This window comes from Petaurus breviceps, unplaced genomic scaffold (assembly GCF_028583685.1).
Source record: "Petaurus breviceps papuanus isolate PSGF00001 unplaced genomic scaffold, PetGlider_PUasm1.0 38, whole genome shotgun sequence".
Lineage (NCBI taxonomy): Eukaryota > Metazoa > Chordata > Mammalia > Diprotodontia > Petauridae > Petaurus > Petaurus breviceps.
In genome coordinates, this window is record NW_027186304.1 from 13,181,579 (window position 1) to 13,190,219 (window position 8,641).

Here is an 8,641-nt window from a genome sequence, read left to right on the forward strand (position 1 = left end):
TATATACATTTTATATTGCTTTAGTCATTTCTCTTGTATTTCTCTAGAATCTCCCTGAATCCTCATGCCAAAGATGTTTCTCTTGAGTAAAGGAAGTTCTAGCATAGTGTTGGGCACTTTAGGTCCCTTAGATGCTTTGTAAACTGAATGGACTTAAATGAACAGTTTTCTAAGGGAGGTTGCCGTGATAGGTATAGGTCAATATTTCTGAAACTGTGTTCTGTGAGAGCCTGGTGTTTCACAAAATGTGAAAAGCAGTTCTGTGAAGAGGGGGGGAAATGGTTCATTTAAATGTTTTCACTCTAAATCATTAAATATAAAAAGCATAGCAAAACTATATCAGCAGCAATTCATAATGTGAAGTAAACTTAAATATGGGCTACAGGGGAAAGTGTGCTAAATATGCAATCTAAGGACCATGATTTGAATTCCAGCTTTGGCACTTATTCCCTGTGAGATCTTGGGCAAATCCTGCCACTTATCTATGTCTCTTTGCTTATTTGGCAAATGAGTTAACTGAACTACATTACCTCAATGGTCCTTTTTAGTTCTAAATCTATGATCTATAAAACTATCATATTTGTCTTCAAATTTCAACATCTCCCCCTTTATCTCAGTAGTAGATCATACCTTTAGGCTAGTTCTTCCACTCTCAGACCATTTTTATGGGTCTTGACAGCACAATTGTAGTCCCAAAATGCTCATGAACAAATTTTGGAATAGGAAATCCTTATGTACAGTCATTTGCTAAATAGAATCAATTAAATCTGGTGTGCAGGGGCAGTAGGAATAAGTGATTTTTTTTTCTAGAGTCTTAGGCTATTTCCTTGACTATTTGACTATTCCCATAGGGAGGAAGGAAATAAACATTTATCTAGTGCCCACAATTTGACAGGCACTCTGATCCAAAAAGAGAACGAAGTCAGCAAATGTGAGAGGGGAACCTTGGTGTTAATAGTACTGGAAGCTGAAAGGTGACCTTTTTTCAATAATGATAGAAAAATATTCACTATTAGAATTTCGCAGTCAAATTAAGCTAGTATTACCTCCCAGCACCGCTCTATCCCCAGGTCTAAAGACCTCAGTTTCCAAGTATGGTGCTCAGGGCTTTTCTTCGCTTGGTTACTGATCCTTGCTGCTGTTTCCAGTCTCTTCCTTACTTCAAGAAAGTACCCAGTGCTACGTTTCAGGCCCCATTATGATCAAAGCTCCTGGTTCTGCTCCCCTAACTCAGCAGCAATCTCCTTACAGGTTCCAAAGTTGCTTCATTCCAGATGGCATCCAGCACTCAGCCGCCATGACAGCTGCAGGCCAGAGCCATATAGTGTCCCTTGAGAGGTTGTAAGATCACAGTAGAGCTAGTCAGCATAGCACCCAGGACATGAGAACCAGCAAGGTTTTGGACCAGGGCTAGAAGCTGTGGTCCTTTCATAGAAGTCAGACTTCAAAGCACAGCATCCAGGGTTGAGAAGTGCAACAGGTACTGAGGCAACAGTAACTCAGGAACAGTCAAGTACCCCAGAGGCAGCTGCAACCACCTCTAACTTGTGTTCAGAAGGTACATCCTTCTCATCTAGTTCATAATACCCCTCTTAGCTTGTCAGGCAGTCAAAGAGGGGTACACATGCCACCTGCCAGGTTGGGGGTTTGGCACAGTGGAATGCCTCCAGCAGCAGCTGCAGAATCCAGGCCTGGTGAGTCCCAGCTCTACAGCAGGCAGCCACCAAAGCAATAACTACACCCAGCTTGTGCCAGCACAGCCTCCAGGGCAGGACTCAACTCCTCAAATACTTGGGACAAGAACTAGGGGGTGGTAATAGCATCAAGTAAATCCTGCAAGGGGAAGTTGGCAACTGGGTCTGCAGCTGCCCTGGAAGTGATCCTCCAAGAGACTCTGTGTATGTGGAGGTTCTGACACCAGCAACACTCTTCTTGTAATCGGTAGCTTGCCTGGTTCTGTAGGAATAGCAACAAGGGGCTGCCATCAGTGGCAGAGTTTCAATTACTCAGGTATTTGATCACAGAATCACAGAGATGCTCACAAATCTAGAGAAGCTTCCAATGCAGTTCCTGCTACTCTACTTGGAGGCAGAACCTGGAGACCTTGTCAGGGATGAACACGGAAATATCCTTCAGAAAACAGGAGCTTGGTTCTTGAAATCATATCAAGAAGGTATCAGTACCCTCAAAACTGACTGGCTTCCACTCCCGAACTGGGGCCTGTTGGGGATCAAGTGACTGGGTACCTCAGATTCTGTCTATCTCAGACTCCAAAATTTTCCCTCCTAACACCTATAGCAGAGTCCTGATCCTGAAACGGTCATGAGTGTCTCCACTGTAGAGGACTAAGGCACTTCTGATGCCAGCTTCATCACTAGCTCCGCCAGAGTCCCAGAGTCTCCATCCTTTACATCTCCTTCCTTCTTAGCAAGAGCCTCTGGAAATTGGGGTGGCTGCAGCATGTGGGCCCCACTTCAATGACAATCCACTGAGCACAAATAAGGTAAGAGAGCAGCCAGCAACCTGCACAGTGGGCCAGATGTATATGGCGGGTGAGGGGGGAAATTGGAGGGGTTGGAGGACAAAAGCTCCTGCAGCATCCCACTGCCATGGCCTGCATCTCTAATTCCTTCAGAACATTATGTGTTAAAAGCTCAAGCTCCTTTCCAGTCTCCAGAGAATCTTCAGCCCTTCCAGGGCCCAGAGAACATAGATCATTGACTATGGACTATGAGGGTAAGGTTCGGGAGTCTTCCAAGGGTGGGAGTCAGGGTCCTTCTTGGACTACTCCCTGCCCAGGCCTCCCTTTCTCCTCCTCTCCCCATTTCCCCCATCTGTCTCCCTGGATGGCGGCACACAGGTTGACCTTTTTAAGTCACTGTGATGGGTAGTTTGCCCTCTAAAAATGAATCAAGCCTTAGTGGATTCTATGTAAACTCAGTTGCTTGCAATTTGTCACCACCTGTACTAAAAAGTGCTTGGTATTCTGTTTCACTTCTCTAGACCAAATAATATGCTCATTCGATTATTTTGACTGATATTGAGGGAGTGTAGGAGCTCTGATGTATTTATAAGTCATTTAATAGACCTTATTAAGGGCCCCCTATTTCCCAGTAAGAGTGCAGGACCTTGAATCTGTAAAAACTGAGTTCAAACTCGACCTCAGATACTTACTAGCTGTGTGACCCTAGACAAGTCATTTAATCCTATTTTTCTCAGTTACTTTATCTATAAAATGAGCTAGAGAAGGGACATGACAAACCACTTCAGTATCTTTGCCAATAAAATCTCCCCAAAGGGTCACAGAGTCAGACATCACTGAAAACAACCGAAAAGAGTAGTGGTGGTGATGGTACCCAGAGCAGGGACACAAATTTGGCTGTGGCAAAGGTAGGACTCAATGTGCACACACTTTGCTACATCAGTTGTAAGATTTGCCCACACATTTAAATCCAAGAAATGCAGTCAATCCATTTCTTTCCATTATCCCTACCTACAATGAACATGTATACAAATTGGTGTGTCAAAACAGGCATAAATCATACAGTCAGCCTGGGTTTTTAGTTGGATTTCTACCAAGGGCCAAGATTAAAGATACTGATGCATGTGGGAAGCTGGTTGCTAGAGGAGGCATCAGTCAGAAAGTCAGGATTTGATCATAAAGCTGATGAGCAAGAAAAAGGAGAGGATTGGTCATCTGTTTACGTGCTCAAAGCCCCGGTTAGAGAGGGTAGATCTGAAAGGGGACTGCCAAACGCACACATGGCCATACCAACAATCTATAATAGCCATAATAACATCTGACAGCATATAATTCCTTAAAACCTGTAGATCAATACATTATCTCATTTAAACTTCGCAACAATCCTGGGATATTGTGATTCTGCAGATTTTTTTTATTCACATTTGAAAGATGAAGAAATTGAGGCTCAAGTATGTTGACTACAGTGATTAAGCATTGGAGGCAGCGTTTGACATGGGGACTTTTTGGTCCTTACTTACAGAGCGACCATTGGTGTTCATAGTCAGAGGAAGGGGCTCTAGTTCCACTGTGATGAAGACCAGACTTTGTTCAGGTAGGAGCTTTACAAAGTTAATTCGAGACAATGAAATGATCAGTTCTCAAGTGTTTCCAGCATTTCAACTTCTTAATTATATATTCGTTTTCCCCCAATTTCAGTCTTTTGCATCTGGAGATACTATAGATACCCTGGCAATATGCCAAGTGAAGTTTTCTCTTTATTTCCTTTCAATTTGGGACCCAAAGTCTTGCTCCCAGGTAGAAATTATCCTTGCACGTACCCGGAAGTGATGGCTGAATCACCAGAATGTGTTGGGTGTTGGTCATTCAGTAAAGAGGAATTGACACAAACAGCATATAACTTGTGGCAGAAATCATTGAGCATTTGGTGTATTATAAATTAAATGGGCCCAGGGTTTGTGAATCTGCAAGACTAGGTGTCTGAAAACTTTCAGTAAAAAAAAGCCACATCATTTTTATTGAATATATCAAACAGGACCAAAGGCTCATGAGCTACATAAAGATATAGATGATAGATAGATAGGTAGATAGATAGATATAGATAGATATAGATATAGAGAGATATAGATATGAGGGGCATGACATGCACAAAAGTGTTAGAATTTTGATCTAAGAAGACTGTAAGGATCATTTGAGACCTAAAAGCTTTCCAACTACCTGCCTAGGAAGTTGTGAGTCCAGCTTGCTTCTTCCAATGGAGACTTTATCCTCCAACACTTTTAGGTGGAAGACCATTCCTCCTCCCAAACCCAACCCAAGAGATTTTTGCCTAGGACAGTTATCTCTGGATGTATATATGGATCCATAGAACTATAGAATCTTCATTAAAAGAAACTAGAGGAGCCATCTAATTTAACCCATTCCCAAAGAAGAGTTCTCTTTATTGTATACCAAACAAGAATTCATATAGCCATTTCTCTAAGACTTCTAGTGAAGGGATGCCAGAAGTGCTCTGGAGACACTAAGACCAGCTCTCAAAAATGATTATGAAATTTTCATTATGAATACTTATACTTCAGAAACTGGAATAATCTATAAAGATACCAAAGTGATAGAAAAATGTTTCTGTAGATTAAATGTAAAAGCATTCTGGTTATACACACATACATATATACATACATTTTCCCCCAGAGTCAGGTGTTAACCATCCATGGTGTCATTATTTCCCATAGGAAGCACATTCTACTTTTGCATAGCTCTCTATGGAGTTTTATCACACTCTTTTTCCATATTCAGGCCTCTTCATTCTATTCTCAGGGGCCTAGCATAAGAAGTATAATCCTTCTCTCATGTGCCAGCCCTTCAAATACAGGAAGTTAGTTTTCATGCGATTTACAATTCTACTGAATTTTCTTTCTTCTCCAAACTAAATATTCAGTTCCTTGAACTGATCCTCCTCATACACCTCCGTTGCTGGTCACCTTATCTGGGCACATTTCATCTTGCCATGTCCTTTCTAAAATATGGCAAATAGGAATACATAAAATAACTCATAATTGACTGGAATAGGATGGAATACGGCCAACACAATTTCCTGCTTCATTCAAAGCATTAGGCCTTTCTTAGTGTGGCTTAAATTTGCATTAGCTTTATTAGCTCCAGTGTTACACAGATAAATCACATTGGGCTTGAAGTCCACTGAAACAAAGGAATATTTGTTTGTTTTGGTTCACTTCCATATGTCTTGGTTGGATCATTTTCTAGACACATTTTGACAAAGGCATTATTTTAAAGTTTATTTTTGTACTCGTGTAAAGGACTTATTGATATGAAATTTCTTTATTGATTTTAGTCATTGAACTAGAAAAAGGATTTAAAAACCATCTACTGCAATGCTTTCATTTTACAGGCTAAGAGGCCCAGGGAAATTAAGTGACTTTCCCAAAGCCACAACAGTAGATATTAGTATGGTCAGGATTCAAAGCCTGACATAGCACCTTTTCCTCTGTACCACATGACATTCTTCACCTGTTCAGATCTTGTCTGTATCCTGACTCTGTCATCTAATGTGGTGGTTTTCCATACCAGCTCTTCCAGTTATAAATTAGATAAATATGTGATCTGTCTTCATCCAAGTCATTGTAAATACGTATTAAGCCACAAATGATCAAGCATAGTCTTGCACTAGACCACATTTTCAGTTGACTTATAAATCATAATGATTTCTACTTTGTTCAAGTCTTTCAAGAAATTCTGATTTCATTAACTACATGGTCAGCTATCTAATACCTCTTCCTTTTGTTAACAAGTATACCACTCAGTGTAGTCAATTACTAACTTGGAGACTTATAGGCTTTCCTTGGTAGGAAAACTTATAGCCAAAATAGATAAATATAAACAATGTGCAAAATACCATTTCATCTCTAAGGAATCCTTAAGCATAAGTGACAAGTACTGGCTTCCAGAACATTCTTACCAGCATATCTTCATGTAAATCTATTAAAAGGTCATAAGTTTTCATGACATAAATAATGAATATGGTCAGACCTATAACTTGGGCTATCAGACTTGAATGCATGCATTTTGTATGATCATTCCTATTGTGGATTTACTTTGAACATGAAATATACTCTTGTATATATACTCCATATATCTAATTATTGATTGGTAACAAACACTAATGGGAAGTTTCTAAAAAATATCTTCAATAAATGGGACAAGAGAGCTGCTTTGAATACCTTCTGAATTGGAAGTGTATATGTCTGAGGATCTGGAAGCAAAACCACAACATGATAGAGGCTAGATGATACAGGGAATAAAATGATGACCTTTAAATCAGGAAGACAGGAGTTCAGATCTGGTCTTGGAATTTTTCTTCCTGGTTGTACGACTGTAATGCCATGCACAGAAGCTTTCCAGAAGAACGCTACTTTGAACAGCTTTTAAAGTTCTGATTACACAGTATAGTGAACACTCTTTTCTATAACAAATCAAAGCAAAACATTCACAGAAAATCAAGGTACAGCATTCACAATATTACAACTTATATTCACAACAGCTTATCATTAAAATGGCCACATAGTTTCCACCAAAGTGGTCACAATATTTAGAACAAATAACAATCATCTCAAAGTACAGTAGTCAAAGTCTTCTACTCAAGGGGCAACGTCTTAAGTTAACTCAATCAATATCAAAATATAGCCTCAAAGTACAATAGTCAAAGTCTTGCACTCATGGGGCAAAGTCTTGATTAACTCAATCAGTCACTTATTCATCAATCAGTTACAAAGTGTCATACAAAAAACCCTCCACCCCTGGTTCACTAGTAAACTACAATTTCATCATTACTCAGTACCCAGGGACAAGTCTTTTCATCTTGACTTGGGGCCTGTTCTCATATTCCCTGGATCCCCTTCCATGGTCCCAGATGTCACCTGGGTTCAATGGCAGACAGCTCCCAGTTCCTTGTCCAGTTCTCTGGGTAGGTCCTGCTCCTCACTGAAGTTCACAGGGTCTGGTCAGATCCTTCACAATTTCTGCTCCAGGGAATTCAAGGCTCAACCAAGCAACAAACAAAGTCTCAGCATCCCAGTCATGTTTCCTCAGTCACCTGGGTTCCTGGTTCTCCTGGCTCCTGTTCAGAAGAAGCTCCACCACCACAAGTTCTCAGGAAATTCTGTCTCAGTTCTTCATTCTCTCTTCTGTAGCTGCTCTGCACCAGATGCTGGTCCCAAGAAATTCTGACTGTGCATCTCTGGGGCTTTTCTTACATACATGGCATCAACTACTTCCTGTTTCATCCAACCCCTTACTGTTACATCAGTAACAGGAGACAGGAGTTCATACCTTCTATTTCCCTAACAGAGGCTTGATCAGTTACTAAGTGCTAAGTACCTGCTACCTTTGCCTACACAAAGGGATCTTCAAATTCAAATTACATTACCATTACAATGACCCTGCATAAGATCATTTAACTCTATCTGCAATAGTTTCTTCAACTGAAAAAAATGGGAATAATAATTCCTTTCTTCCAGGGTTGTTGTAATATAATATTTATGAAGTGCTTTGCATGGGGCCTGGTACCAAGAAGGCACGTTATAAATGCTTCCTTCCTTCCTTCTTTCCTTCTCAAATCCTAACTTTAAGATCTGGATAGTCACTATGAAGAAAGAGTTGACTTATTTTCCCAGAGTTTAAGTGAGATGATTTTGTCTGGCAGAGTCTTGCTAGTCTTTGCTTCCCTTCATTCTGGCATAACAGCAGGAAATTGAAACTTTAAAGTTACCAAATTTGGGGGGAATCAACTTTTTCAGTCATTCAACCATCAACTCAGTCTGAAACACCTGAAACATTAGTTTGTTAAATTGGAGCCATCTCAGCTCTAAATCATTAGAAATAGGAAGAATCTTGGTTATGATCCTGCCCTAGCTTTTCAGTTTATAAGTGCTCTCCATCCAAAGTAAACCATAGCTTCTTGGCTTTCCCTGGAGCATTCTCAGCCCAAAGACATTGTTGGTGGGTTTTTTTCCCTTTTTCCCCCTCATAAGTAGTATATATAAATAGTTCTCCAAGTGAGAAAAGGATGGTAACAAGAGTGGACATTTATTGAGTTATTTAAGCTTAGCAATGCACTTTACATATATTATCTCTTTAGATGCT

At 40.3% G+C, this 8,641-nt stretch overlaps 1 pseudogene; it reads right to left on the reverse strand.

The window, feature by feature from the left end:
• Positions 1–1,081: 1,081 nt before the first annotated feature.
• On the reverse strand, positions 1,082–2,718 carry LOC138169919 (nucleolar protein 9 pseudogene; annotated as a pseudogene).
• Between the last annotated feature and the right edge of the window lie 5,923 nt (positions 2,719–8,641).